The sequence below is a fragment of the Accipiter gentilis genome, chromosome 22 (assembly GCF_929443795.1).
Source record: "Accipiter gentilis chromosome 22, bAccGen1.1, whole genome shotgun sequence".
Lineage (NCBI taxonomy): Eukaryota > Metazoa > Chordata > Aves > Accipitriformes > Accipitridae > Astur > Astur gentilis.
Window position 1 is genome coordinate 2,513,964 of NC_064901.1, and position 15,796 is coordinate 2,529,759.

At 38.2% G+C, this 15,796-nt stretch overlaps 1 long non-coding RNA gene across 1 annotated transcript; it reads right to left on the reverse strand.

Moving 5' to 3' along the window:
* Positions 1-270: 270 nt before the first annotated feature.
* On the reverse strand, positions 271-15,180 carry LOC126049351 (uncharacterized). Its single transcript, XR_007509173.1, has 3 exons — positions 15,068-15,180; positions 4,797-4,854; positions 271-627 (listed from the first exon to the last, which is right to left on the reverse strand). It is a non-coding gene; the product is annotated as an uncharacterized LOC126049351 (long non-coding RNA).
* Positions 15,181-15,796: the final 616 nt, after the last annotated feature.

The following is a 15,796-nucleotide window of genomic DNA, read 5'->3' on the forward strand; positions in this document are numbered from 1 at the left end:
AAAATATGTAAGAGTATGTAATCAAGGATGGATTTAATCTGCTAGAAATTAATGGAAGATAAATCATTGGAGAACATGATTAGCACATCTTATTTTCATTCTTTACAGTGTTAAATTCAAGAAGTGGTTATTTTTACGGTAATTTTAGTAAATGGGAAAACTTTTTATTAATACAACAAATAGGTAAATTAGAAGTAGTTATTATTAAACTTCCATGTATATTAACCTGGTTTGAGAAAGGGAATACTAAAAGACTTGGTGGGAAAAAATGATTGGAAAGACTGAAGTTATGAAAACAGCTAATTTTTCTGAAGTGAATTGTAAGCATTGTCAGGAGTTGTTAAATCACAAGATAAAAAGAATTCACACTTATTTCAAAAAGAAAATTAGTTTCTTCAGAGTCTCCACATCAAATGAATGAAGCTTTGTCTGTTGAAGTGGAAGAGAAAACATGGGTTAGATGATCTTCCAAGTGAGACATCTTCAGTGTCATTGAAAGTTAGCCACAATGAAAATGTAATTCCCTACTCTAGGTCTTCCAGAAGCTCTTCAACAGCAACCTCCTTTCAGAGCATTCTCAGTTCATCTTTGAAAACCACAATATGACAGATCAATTGGCGACTGCACCTTAAAAAAAAAAAAAAAGGAAGAAAAGAAAGAAATTAAGGCAAAGGCTTGAACTTGATAGAAAGTTGCAACCTTCTTTTCTTCTAAAAGCATCACCTTCAGTGTAGCACAAAATGAGCAATTTAAAAGTGATTGAAGCACTTTTCCCTGAATACTCTCATTCAGCCAGATTTAAATTTGTGGTTTCGTATTAGATACTGCAGGTGAAGAGACAGAAGAAAAAAATTAAAGGAACAACTAAAAGAATCAACTTTGACGTTAAAGCAGATGGTTCGTTGCACATGAGAAACGATCCAATAATGGATACAAGTATCCATAGAGAAAAATGAGTTCCTACTTAATGCTATCGATTTTGTGTCTGAAAAGAAAAGCAAATAATATTGTGTCCAGGTTGGTATGGATGTTGCCTACCAGTTCAAAAGAAAAGCATAAAAGGGATCTTTTCATTTGTTCTAATGATGGAAATAAAGAGAATAAAGCTATTTACATTAAAAATCACTTTAAACATTCATATGGTAGGTGTTCAACATACATCAAAAATATAATTTTGAAATAATGTAGCATCTGACACCATCATATGGCATATTTGGGGAGTTCAGATACTCTCCTGCAACCATCAGTCTCACGTTTGCTTGATTAAAAAAGGAGCATTGATGCTGCACCTTCCTAACAGCATTCAGAGGAACTCCATGGAAAATTGTTGACCTCATTTTCATTTACAGTAACATGATAGCTTGCATTGCATACAGGGACTTAACGCACCTGTAAGTCCATTTTACACCATCCAAGCAGTATTATGTCACCTTTTTGTCAAAGGAAATCAGATCGAAAAGGTCTCTATACTTTTATAAGGAATAACACAGGCATTCAAATTTGTGTTGAGTCCAAAGCGAGCTGTGGTCAAAACACAACAGACTTTACTGGTTTTGTTTTACAGAGATGCTGCATTTACAAAAGCTATTACGTTGTGGTTTTGAGGGATAGAAAGTTTATAGACATACAAGTCTACTGTCATGGTCACAGTGAAAAAAATGGCATGTCTAATTAACAGCTAGAACTACACAGGGATAAAAGATGTTCTTTGATTGTTATTTGTCTTTTATAATTAGAAATGTTATTTAGCCAGCATCACTGATTACAATTCCCAGATTTTGGTCTAAATTAGGAAAAAGTAGCAGAAATGTGGTAGGTAGACTCTAAGCCTACTTTTCTTCCTTCTTTTAACACTTACAGGCTTTGTACATGATATATATGGGAAGAAGTTATATGGGAAGAAGTTATGTCACAGTTTATGTCAGAATAGTAAAAGTTGGGAGTCAAATCACAAATTCGAATTTCAAATTCTGAAAGATGTCATGTTTTGCAAAATATATACAGTTCTGTTCAGCAAGCTCAGTATGCCTCTATGGTGATTCTGTTTTTAAATATTCTGGAATGGCTTGTCAGAATCTGGCAGCCAAATCCACTGAGCATTCTCTGTCTCTACGGATATTCCTTTGCCCTGATGGGTATCCTTTCTAAAGGGAGTAAAAATGGTCCACTTCCAAAAACTCTCTGAACAGACTAGCATGGACCATGACTTTTCCAGACATCAATCTTCTGGAGTGCCAAGGCACCATGGAAGAAACTGGTAAGACCTTTTTCCTTGTATCTTAAAGCTGCTGCTTCTTGCTAAGAGGTGGAATGGAGAGAGGAAGCCTGCTCCCTGACATACAAAGGAATGAGTAGGGAAGGATAGTTGTGGGTCTGATAGGAGTACAGTATTTGTCAAGACATGAGAAGAACAGCACAAGCTAGGATTAGTAAACAAAAAGGGAGGAAAGGAAATTCTTTAATTAACAGAACATGTAGTTAAACCTGAGTCCCAGTGTTCTTTTGCTACCATAAAATATATCTGAAATCTACTAGCAAAGTGCATCTTACTTCCCTCTGCTCTCTGACCTATATTGCAGTTTACCATTTATACTGGTGATTTTGTAGTGCAGTCTGACTCTGACAGCGGCATGTACTATGAATTTAAAGATTAGAACCCTATTATTATAGAGATTAACATAGGTCCATATGATGGAATTTGCATTCACCCCTAATTAATTATTTATTCCATGAAACTGGAAGAGTAATAAGGTTGTGCTAACATTCTAGAAGGTAAGCAGACTGACCCAAGTAATTATAGATGTGTTAGCCTGGCATCAATCCATGCCAATATAATGGAAAGTTATTAAGGATTTATTAAAAAAAAAGAATTAAAGAATGGAAATATGATGAATGCCAGTCAAAGTAGATTTACAGAAAATCAGTCTAGTCAAAGAAGTCTGATGGACATTTATATGTTTACTAATTTATAGAAGCAATATATACAGATTCTTATAAGGCAGGTGAATTGGTACTAAAAAAACCCATTCTAATTCAAGAACGAACCCTATACAATGTCAACAAGGCACATGCTGCTCTGGTTGAAGAACTTGGAACACAAAAAAGTAGTTGTCAATAGGGAGTCATCATGAATGGAGTTTACCTTGCACAGGGATTGATACTAATGCTATCAGTAGGCTAGTGGAAGTCTAATGCTACTCAATATTTCCCCCATTATTTTAATAAATAAATGGTACTAAATGTGTTTGGTAAAATTGGTGGATAATATAAAAATGGGAGAAATAGTAAGTACTGAATGAAGCCAGGGTAGTCTTACAGGACTGTTTGATTAAGTTATGCCCATTCAAAGAAAGTTATATTTTAACACTGCCAAAAGCAAGATCATATATTTAGGGACAAAACCCATATTGTCTGTTGGTCTATAGGAAGAGGAGTTGTTTCCTGGAAAGTAGTGATTCTGAAAAGATTTTAAGGTCACAGTGGACAAATGACTCCACATGGCTTCCCACTGTAATGATTTGGCAAAAATAGGTCATTTGAATAGGAAATGGACCACTTGAGAGGTCATTTAAATTTTGGATATGGAATTGGCACTGGAATCCTGAATAAGTTTCTGGGGCTTACATTTCTAAAATAACAGCGAGCACTTTGAATGGATAACAAGCCACAGAAATAATTCTGGAGAATTGCTTTGTAGTTTGAAAACTGAAGAGCCCAGTCTGCTTAGTTCATTTTAAAAAAACAAAAAGAGAGAGAGAGAAATTATTCAGAAGTTATTTGATTACAATGTAAAAATACTTTTCTGTGGAGAAAATCATACATTCTAAGGGGCTTTTCATTTTAGGGGAGATAGGCATAGTACAATAGCATCCTTTTGTGCTGGAACCTGTATCCAGATAAATTCATGTTAGAAACAAAACTCAAACTTTTAACAGTGATAGAATAAGCTACAGAGGAAAATGGAGATTCTTCATCTCCTAAGATGAAGATTTGAAAGTTTCCCTAAAGAAATATGAATAACCTTCAAATCAAAACAGGATTGGGTTTTTTTATATGCATTAGTGAAAAATAAGTTAGTAGCCTTAGTATAGAGTGAAATTTAATAGACTGTGATATGCCGGAGATCCAACTAAAGGGTTTTAAAGTTCTTTCTGACCTATGAATTTATAGAAAAAATGGCATTTTACTTATGAAAATATCTCAAAAGAATTTTGAAGTTCTAAGTCATGCATTCAGAAAAGGGAAAAACAGAATATAGGCTTCCTGGGGAGACTTGACTCCAAACTGTTTTATCTGTGCATTATGAAATAGTCCAATTACATGTTCTTAAATGTTGGAAGACATGTAGAAAATGGATTAGGTACAAAAGAGGGTAAAAGGCGCTGTCTGGGTAGAGCAATAGAATAGTACCATGGAAATACTATGTGCTCATGCAATTATAGACTTATTCTAATGAATATGCATGAACAAAACTACTGCTGGCATTTACCAGCTTGTGAATGCTTGTCTCTGCAACATCTGTGACCCTTTAATGGGAGCAGTAAGATTGAAGAGGAATGAGAAAGAGACCAAGGCAGTCAAATAGGAAAAGAGTATCCTAAAGGCAGATCTCTCTGAGAAGGCTCTGGAGTGCTTTAAAAATATTGTGGAAGAAAAATACCTCTTGTAGGGATTGTTTCTGCTTTCAGAAGAATTATTTAGACCCAATTCTTCATTTACTTTGTCCTGTCGTAAATTAACTTGGGACAAATCTTAAAGGCTATTATGTTTAACTAATTGCCAGACTGATCGGTTACCTTGTTTGTCCAAGCATACTAGGCTGGCTGAGCAGAGCTTGATGGGAGTCTGGAGGTGCTGGAATGAAAGGAAAGAGATGTCATTTCTGTAAATTTTGTACATGGCTCTCCAGTCTCAGGGATGATTGAAAACTATGATTGAAGAACTGTGAGAACTCTATATTTTATTTCACATTTCTGTGGGCTGAAAATGCAGGTAGAGGAAATGTCATAACTCTCTGAATAAAAAGAGAATAAGAACTTAATTTTAGTGACTGCTCCTTGTTCTCAGCTGCATGTTATGGCACAGGGATGGCTTTTTCTGCTGTATGCTACCCCAGGAAGAACTTAAATGGGCTTCTCTCATGGAACAGTAATAGTAAAAAGAAAGCAATACAGAATAATAAGAAGCAAATATAGCAAGACAGTGAATCTGTATGTTCTGTTTACAGACTATAAACTTGCATTTTACAAAGTATACGCTTTTTTGATTGATAAAATTTCACTGCATAAAGCTTAGCTGTTCTTTATTTCCCTTTGCAAAACCTTGCTTCTCATCCTTCTTTCATGAAATAAGGAATGCAATCAATGTAATAGCTTTTTCTTCACACTAAAGGGAAAAATTGCAACAACCTTGGTGCCTCTAGTAGGTGTACCGGTGGGAATTATACCTTGTTGTGAATGTTTTCTTGATTTCAGTGATATTCTTCAAATAGCACTGGGCCAACTAATGTTAATGAAGTTTCCTTCATACTGTTTTATACTATGTAGTCCATTTCTTATATCACATTAACCACAGCGCTAATATAAGACATGTACTTCCATTAGTTTGGTTACCTGCTGTATTTAAATATGAAAAGAGGTTTTATAAGGAAGAAGTGTGGTCTTCATGATTTGGGAATTAGATGGAGAATAAAGATAATGACATTCAAAGGACAAGGATAATATACCCAATGGGAATAATTATAGGGTAATAGAAATGACTGCCACCAGTGTGGAATAATATAGAAAATATAGACTTCTTACCCTGAGAAAACAGGAAATCTATATTATGTGCCAGAAGGAACTGGCACATGAAATTCCAACTCCACTAGCAAGGATTTTCAATTAATCTTTCAATTCTGGGATGGTACCATGTGATTGGCAAGTATCAAAAAATGTTTGTTTTTAAAAAGAGAGGGAAAAGCTAGAGAATTGTCAGTTTGACCTTGATATTGTGCAACGTGTTAGAAAAACTTTGAAAGGAAGGACTAATCAAGATCATGTAAATGGAGTTAAATGGAAAATGGGATAAAATGTGAGATGGTTTTATCAAAAGTAGATCGTGTCAGACAAACCTCATCTTTCTTTGATAAGATAAGGGATTTCTTTAAAAAGGGCTATGCAGTAGATGTGATACATCTAGATTTAAGCAAGACATTTGAAACATTGTTTGTGGAAATCATTATTTAAGGAGGAGACAATGAGAATTGGAATTAAAAACTAGCTAAAGACTTAGAGTGGGGTATTTTGTAAAGGAGGCTGTAAAAAAGTGGGGAGTTTATTTATGGTATTTTTCAAAGATTATCTTGCGACTGGTTCAGTTTAGTATTTCACATTAGTGACCTTAGTGCAAAACCCAGTTTGTGCTCATGAATTTGCAGATAACAGAGAGTTGGGAGGTATTACTAATATTAAGGAGAATCTGCCTATATGACATAGGAAGAATGAGATGACTGTCAACAGGAATCATCACAATGAGAAAAAATTTAAGACTGCAAAGTCATGCATTAGGGACCTTCTGCTGTGAGCTGGAGGCTCATTGGTCAGCAGGGATGCAGGAAGTTAGACCTCTGTGTTTATTAGGATAAACACACTAATAGTATTTTTCAGCCATGAAGAAGGCCACTGTAAATGTCAAAACCACATTTTTCTGTGGGTATTAGAAAATATTGATACGATTAGGACAAAATACTGTTAAGATCTCATCTGGATTACTGGTATCAGTCTGACCATCTCTACTAGAAAAAAGGTGAATTTCAACTGGAACAAACCCAGGAAACATCTCCAAGGACCATTAGTGGAATGGTAAAAAAGTCTTTTGAGAGGAGGTTAAAAGAACATAGCTTGGTTTGGCTGACCAAGTTGAAGATTCAAAGAGGATATGATTACTTTCTAGAAACACATTTGGGTGTAAATAGCAAGTAGGGAGAAGAAGAATTAAAGTTAAAAGATAAGAACAAATGGATATGAATTAATCAATAATACATTTAGACAGGAAGTTAAAAGACATTCTCTAGCCATCAAAGAAATGAACTTCAGGAACTGTCTTCCAGACAGAGTAATGGGTGCAAGGAATCTGAATGGCTTACAAGGTTAAGCTTGATAAGTTAAGGGCAGGCTAGGGATGGTCATGAAGTTGGAAAGTAAAACTTGTGAAATGACGCTTTGTGCATTTGGTTTGCTGTCATTCTTACAAGAGCGCTAAAGGAAGATTTGCTTTCCATGGACGGCTGTGTCAGGAAGTGTTTGGTGCCATGTGTTTTGTTTGCTGTAAAACTAGCAAGTGGAAGAGAGTGAAGCCAGAAAATCTGGAAATAGATACAATGGCACAGATAAAAGGAAAGACTAAGTACTGGCTTGGTTTCTGTCCTGTAGGCACTAGGCATGTCCATGAAGGCAAACTGACTCTCTGTTCAAAGACATGTTTCAGTATGGGGTCCAAGGGTTTCTGTGGCTGGTATGTGCAAGGACAGAAGATTGGGCCAATCCAGACCCATTCATTAGATGAGGTTCTTCATCTCTTGCTGGATTATGAGCTCTCAGTAGTAACTGTTGTATTTAATTGTTGCATTTAATTAATGTATCACATGCTTCAGAGTTTCCATGCATTGCCTGAAGAGGAGAAGAAAAAATTTCTTGTCTTCTTCTCCCCTTTTTGGTAGTGTCATTTCCCTTTTGTAATGTTTTTCACTCTACCATCTTTCTCTGATGAGATTGGCCACAGCTTTGGTGGGTTTCAGATTTGGTGCACTGATTTCAGGTCAGAAAGAAAGCTTTTTAATGGTAAGTTGGCAAGGATCTTCTTGGGGCTGCAGGGTGGGGGTAGAGGGTGCCTTTCCCTGTAGTTTGCAAAGTGGTTCACTTAAGGATTATTTGAGTTGATTTCATCTAACAAATCCCCTGACATTAAAGGGGCCTTGGGAGTGACTTCCGGAAGACAGAAAGGAAAGTGTGCATGTTTTTATGCCTGTAGTGTCCTCAGTTCTGTGTTCCAGGATTGAACTGATGCATGATATTGATGCTAGAGTTATGATTCAGAAAGTGCTGTTTTATTGATGAAGTACAAACCCGAGTTCTTTGTTGTTTGATTTTATTAAAGATCGGTAGCATCTTTCTCAAGAATTGAGGTGCTAACTACAGATTTGTGATTAGTTACCAGCTGACTGACTACATTCCCTCTGAAGTTTGAACTAGGCATGATATACTTCATCACTTCCCGAACTGCTATGTAGTACTGTTACGTGCTTTTCTGCATTCGAGAGTTTTGATGCATTTAAATTATGGAACAGATAAATTAATAATTATCATCATGCTGTCTTGCAGAGAGCAGTTTCTAAGACACATTGTGCTGAGACATTAACATTTATCATCTTATGTTGTTATTAAATTATTATGACTTGTACTTATACTTCTTTACTATTAAATATGAGATAAAGTGTAAAAGCATTCCCTACCTTAAAAGGGATTGTAATGATAAAACCCCAAACCAGACAAATAGTAAAGGAAAGCATTAAGTGAAGTAGTTCATATGCTAATTCAATACAAATTAGTATTTTTACCTCCAGAAAAGAAAAATGCAGCCCAAATGCAAGGTGTAAGGAAGAGTTTAACAGACATATGAGAGATTCTAATGGAAAAACAAAATATTACCTTCTATCCATTTTTAAGCTTTTACAGAGTTCTTGAAGTAGCTGAGCTGCTAATAAAATATTCAGTCTACTTCTAAAAATCTGAAATAAGTTACCATGATATTTCAAATATTTGCATAGAGGTAAATGTACCTATTTATAAATGCTGCTGGGAAGGATACTGAATTACCTGATTACTGAATTGCTGGATACCACACAACATCCTTGTCTCTAAATTGGAGGACATGGATTTGACAGATGGACCACTCAGTGGATAAGGAATTGGCTGGATGGTTGCACTCAAAGAGTTGTGGTCAACGGCTTGATGTCTGAGTGGAGACCAGTGATGAATGGTGTTCCTTGGGGTCAGTATTGGGACTGGCGCTGTTTAATGTCTTTGTCGGTGACATGGACAGTGGGATTGAGCGCGCCCTCAGCAAGTTTGCCGATTACACCAAACTGTGTGGTGCAGTTGACACACTGGAGGGAAGGGTTGCCATTCAGAGGTACCTCGACAGGCTTGAGAGGTGGGCCCATGCAAACCTCATGAAGTTCAACAAGGCCAAGTGCAAGGTCCTGCACATGGGTCGGAGCAATCCCAAGCACAAATACAGGCTGGACAATGAGTGGATTGAGAGCAGCCCTGTGGAGAAAGACTTGGGGGTGTTGGTAGATGAAAAACTGAACATGAGCCAGCAATGTGCATTTGCAGCCCAGAAAGCCAACCATATCCTGGGCTGCATCAAAAGAAGCGGGTCGAGGGAGGTGGTTCTCCCCCTCTACTCTGCTCTCATGAGACCCCACCTGGAGTACTGCATTCAGCTCTGGGGTCCCCAACATAAGAAAGACATGCACCTGCTCAAGCAGGTCCAGAGGCGGGCCACGAAGATTATCAGAGGGCTGGAGCACCTCTCCTATGAGGACAGGCTGAGAGAGTTGAGGTTGTTTAGCCTGGAGAAGAGAAAGGTCCAGGGAGACCTTATAGCAGCCTTCCAGTACCTAAAGGGACATTACAGGATAGATGGGGAGGGACTCTTTATCAGGGAATGTAAAGATAGGACGAGGGGTAACAGTTTTAAACTGAAAGAGGGTAGATTTAGATTAGATGTAAAGAGGGAGTTCTTCACTGTGAGGGTGGTGAGGCACTGGAACAGGTTGCCCAGAGAGGCTGTGGATGCCCCCGCCCTGGCAGTGTTCAAGGCCAGGCTGGATGGGGCTTTGAGCAACCTGGTCTAGTGGAAGTTGTCCCTGCCCATGGAAGGGGTGTTGGAACTAGATGATCTTTAAGGTCCCTTCCAACCTAAACCATTTCTATGAATTTACAAACTAAACACAATGAAACCAATGAATTTGTCAGAGACTTCATTTTCAAATAGCTGCACGAGAGATTGGTATTCAGAACAAACCTCTTTCTTATGGAAGAAAGAAATTTGTAAAATTGTAAATGATTTTTGAAAATCTTAAAGGTAGGGTCACAAAATTTGTTGTAAAGACATTAATTTTTGACAGGTTATCAAATCTGGGGACATTTTTAGGCTCCTTGGATCTTGCCCAATATGGCAGATCCATTTCCAGTGTTTGTCATTCCAGGGCACAGAAATTACCTTTATGCCATAGAGAAACATGCTGTTATGGGAATGGTGTTGAAAACCTTTCCCTAAGGGGTCCAGAAGGACACAGTTCTTAGCTTGAGAACATGAGTCTTTCAAGCCTTTCCACTAAAACCTAAAAAACTAGACGTTCTCCTAAAAGATTATGTAGGTCTGCCCAGTACAGCTTCTTTTCCTTTAATCTTTCAAAGGAGGAATTCTCTTATAAAATGAGACTGAAAAAGCTGTAGGGAAACCATGGTAGCCTCCTTGGCTTATAGGGTTTTTTTAGTTTCCTCCTCCCTTCCATGGGAGGAATGTACCTCCTTCTCCCCTCTACCCCTGCTTTCTTATTTTATGGCCTCCCCTACTAAGAAGAGAGTTTTCATCTCTTCTTTCTAGCAGTCTAACAAGTCACAGCTGTTAGTTCAAGCAGCATGTAGGAGCTACTTTCCTGTTTTCACACAGTGGGAGAATTTAAATGCAGAGTGAACCAGGAAGGGGTTTATGTGTGTTATCCCTGACACAGAACTGTTAAGTGGGTTCCAGTGGGTAAAGGTTTAGAGTTTGTCAGATGAAGTGAAGGAGAGCAACTCCTGTAATATGAGCAAAGAAAGGAAGAGAAGGTGCTCCAATAGTAAATGGATCTGTTTAGTCAACAACCTTGCATCCTGTCTCAAGGATAAAAGCTTCTTGTATCTAGACTGACTGGATCATTCATCTATAGCAATGTGCCACCTAAGTTTGCCTGGCCAAGATATCATCAGTTGTCATCTTTGGAGGTGTTTATGAAAGAAATGTCAAATAATTGAACAGTTACTGATGCCTCAACATCTTTAGGAAGCATTTTCTCTGGACTAAATGAGAGTCCAGGAAGATGAGTCCTTTGTGTAAGGGAAGTCAAAGTTCAAAGACAACTTTATGTCACCGAATTTCTGAAATCTATAGATCCCATCTCGCTGTCGTAAATCTCTCAGAGTCTAGGACCTGGTTTCATAGTATTCTTTTGAAACTCCACTTAATAAAAATCATGTTTAAGCAAGAGAACACTTTTGAAGCCATTGCTGATAGTTTAGATAGCTCTAGAGTTCACCTTCTGACTTTGATTTTCTTCCAGGTATTCCATAGCATGGGCTGTTGGTGCTAAGGTTCTACTCATCCAGCACCCATCCCTCTGGCAAGAAATGTTTCTATACCTGTCAGTGCAATAGAAATAGAAATAGAATAGAATAGAAGAATAGAAATTCAGGCATCACCCTCTTTCAGGGGAATACTTCTTCAGATGCTTTCAGTGGCTTGTGGCATACCTTGCAAGTGCACTTATAGCCAAGTATACTCCCTTTGCAAGTGATCACTTAAAACCTTTTTATTTTTCCTTAGATACAGAAAGGGGGAAAGAGTTTTGACATGGGGAAAAAAAGAAGCTAAGCAAGATGTTTGTTTTATCTGCCAGGTATGTAGACTTAAATTTCATCATTCTATACAAAGCCTTAAAAGATGGTAGTAAGTGTCCCTGCTACAAAAAAAGTGGAGGAGTAGAGAGAACTAGTTAGGTGGCATTGAACTGCTGGTGCTGGATGCCAGTCTTGGTTTGGCTGGTTCACTGGTTTGCTTTATAAATTAAAAAAAGTGAGATACATGAGAAAGAAAAAATAAAAAATAGCATAGAGGGTCAGTGTAACTTTCATTTGTGTCACAACATACAGAGTAACTTCTGGGAAGTGTCAGGTACAGCATTCTTCTTAGACTCTTAAAGACTTTTCCTAGTTTTGATTTGTTTAAGGCACTGCTTTCTGGTCACTGGCTCACGGAGCGCTGTGCAAATTGAGGATTGTTGTGGCTGCCTGCATCAAACCTTCATTAGACAGAAAGCAAACAGAAGGAAGATAGGAAAGACTGGAAAAGAATTTGTGGAAGAGCTGGCACACCTCTACTTTGGGGAAGAAAATGTTAACAGGAATCTTAAGTTTATATTCCAAACATTAAAGATTCATCTATATGTGGTGGTACAGATATCATCCAGTACTGTCTCCTCATCCAACCATCTGTGTAGCTTTTTCAGAGACAATTGAAAAAAAGCCCTAAAGGAGAGAGAATAGATATTAAAGTGGGTGGGAGAAGAGGGGCAGGAATGCATAGCAATTCTGATGATGAAACTTGTTCCTTTCCCTGTCTCTTGAGTTGTTCAGTCTGACAACCTTCCGGTCCACAAACCTAAAAATATTGCCAAATAGCTGCAGAAAAATAATTTCCAGAAAAGGGTGGCATCTGATTTATTTCCTGCATCCTACCCTGTCTTCTTGTGGTTTTGGCTGCAAGATTGCAAGTCTAAAACTGAGAGAAGTGTCATCGGCCCCTAGAGACAGTGTCCAAACAATTGAACATGTTTGGAGGAAAGGTTTATTCTTTGGCTCTCTCAATACTTGTAGCTGCCAATTATTGAGTAGTTATGGGCAGATGCAGACTCACTGTGGTTCATGGCTGGCTTTTGGGTTCAGAAGTATCTGGAATTGTTCAAGGAAGGCTAAGGAGGTGTCCAAACATTTCCTCAAGGTTCATTTGATATTTTGTGCTGCTGGCGATCTTTAGGCATGATGGTTTCTCTCAGGAGACATTACTGACTCGTATCTCAGAGATTGGGCTAGTATAGGAACTTCAATAGAGAGATGATAATTCCTTTTCTGTTCATCTGAGAAACTGGACTCACTCAGATCTCTTCAGCTCAAGGCAGACAAGATTTCGGAAGAGCTGAAAGCCACAGAGTTCACAGCCAGTTTTCAAGGCTTGAATCAAACTCTGCTGTTGCAGGAAATCTTTTCAGTTCTGTAAGTGACAGCAGTTAGCAGTCTCCTTTTAGGAACTGGCTACCTGCAAAGACCACAAGAATCTGCCAGTCCTAACCAAAGGAGAACACAAAAAACAACACCCCTCTTGCCATTCTCCCTCTTCTGCCCCCTTCAAAAAGAAATCAAAATTGCCCCTGAAATCCAAAGTTAAAGCCAAAGTTTAATCTAGATATTATTTATGAATATGACTGAGAGATCAAAAGCCAGAGAGGAGATACTGTTATTTCTCTCCTTATGATGATTCTTTGTCTTGCCTTTTCTTTGGGTCATTTGGTTTGAAAGGCTCAAAAGGGTGGTGATTCTGACTAGAAATGGAACCAAAGCCTATAGGTCCTGTCCCTTTCTGCTCCTGGTATCTTGCTTATGAAAAACCCTTGAAGACTATTACTTGGCCATGGTGAAAATGTGAATCATAGAAGACATGGCCAGGAGCAAGAGTTTCAATTTCTGTACTCTGTCTCTCTCTCTCTCTCACACACAGAGGATTTGAATCTCTGCAGTTTGGACAAATACCTCAGTAGAAGGAAAATTCTGCATGATTTACTAGAGGAGAGTAATTCATCCTTTCAATGTTCAGGATGGATTTGGGTGTCTAGGCCTTTGAATCATTTCCGTCTATATCTCAGTAGGACAAGAAAGTACATCATGTTCTTGGTGGGCTGTGACCATTGCCTTTCAAGTTGCTATCCTTCAGATCTTCATTAGTCCTTAGGCTATCATTAAATGCTTGGCAATGGTTTTATCTTATCTTTGTTGTTAATGTCTGCAGGTGCATTAGTTATCTAGAGAAGTTACTCATTAGAGATCATTTTTACATCAGGGTAGTTCATGCCTTCTGGGAAACTTACTACTTGAAGAATCCCTATCAAAATAAGACTTTCTTTTGCCCCATTTCAGGTTCTTCCCTTGACAGAGGCCACCTGGGGTCTTAAAAGGGCTCTAGTTTACATGTGCTTCGACAGCTTCTAAAATTTAATACAGACATGAGATCAAGCTATATCCACAACAGAATACCCAAGTTATATTATTTTGTTAATGTGATACTGAAGAATGTTATGCAGTTTGGATATGATCTATACCATAACAAGAGATTTTAAAGTACAAAATAAGCATTTGAAGTTTGGACTTGGTGCATTTTCCATCAACACATGAAAGACTTGATCCAATACTGACCAAATATACTTTGATGGAGATGCCCTTCTTTTAGCCTGCTCCAAAAATCATGATTGGTAAGGAGTATCCAAGCCAAACAACACAGCAACTCTTAAATGTTTTTCTGAAGAAAAATCCTAACACAGAGAAAACTCTGCAATCATTATACTATGGCCTACCATTTACTTTTACCAGCTCCCTTTTCTGGCAGCCAGGCTATAACTCTCCTTTGTGCACCAGTCAAAGCTTCTTATACCATCAGTTTCACGGTGAAATGTGCTCATTCTCGCAAAGAGTTTTTCCCTTCAAAGAAGAAAAATTGGGGTTGTCCACTCCTGGGCTTTAGGAATCAAGCATCATCAGAATAAGTTTATCCAGGTAGCATCTCTGGTTCCAGAGCATTCCACCTGCCAGGTTCATGCCCAGAAGAGTCCCTAGAAATTGTGAGGTCCACAGCATCTTTCCAGCAGAAGTGGGAGGAGGGTTCTACCCTAGCTCTGGTTTGTCAACAGCTCATCAAAAGAGATGTATTTCTTCTGGATCTGCAGTAAACATGCACATTAACAGAGCTCTTCCACATTCCTTGCTGCAAAGAAAGAAATGTCTTCTTTTTCTTCAAGAGAATCCTTGAATCCCAAGCTGCTTCTGCTTGCAAATCAGAGCAGCTAGAGTTTATTTTCCAGGAGCAAGAAACAGACACAACTGAAATAAAATGTAAATAACCAAGATCTCTCACTCCTTCTCAGGTTCTGAACAATGAAGCAAACTCACTCTCAGGTAACCGAGTAGTACATCATTTGAAGGCAATGCCTTACCTTTCTATGGCTGCATTCTCTGCTCATCCCAACCGTCAGCCTTAACTTCGCCGGATCTGAGCTTCTTTGCACAGAAATCTCACAGGAAGCTCCTAGCTGCCCAACGTTATTAATCTTCCCATCGGCTCTCTCTTGGTTCAGAGTATGAAGGGGTATTATAGGGTAAAGGAGTTATGCCTTCACTAATCATTAATCTCACAGGCAAAGCTTCAGACAAAGCTATTAAAGTTATTAAAGTCACAGATATGAGGTAATACTTTTATGAATTAGATACTGATTAAAAGGCAGAACTGTTAGATTTTCCACATGACTAAAGGTTAATAGTGGGGTGCCACAAGGTACAGTACTAACGACTACTATTGTGTATAATATATTGAACAGTTATCTATAAAAGGGGGGGTGAACAATGAGATGGCAAATATTGCAGATGACATGAAAGCAAATCAGTAGCTGGAATTCAGATCCATATGCAGCTCTCCTAAGAAATCCCCCTGATCATTGCATTTTTTATCACAGCAGATTCTTTTAGTCCTTTTCACTGTATTCATGAATGTAACTTGCACAATACAATATCCCAGCAACCTTATGCTTTCCATTCTGCTGAGTGAGGTTTACAGCTTTTCATTTTCATTTTCAGCCTTGGGCTGACTTGAAAGACTGAATCCATGTCCCAGCCTGCAGACTGGAAGCACTTAATTAGTATGCAGGGCAGGTACTGAGGGAGGCTGT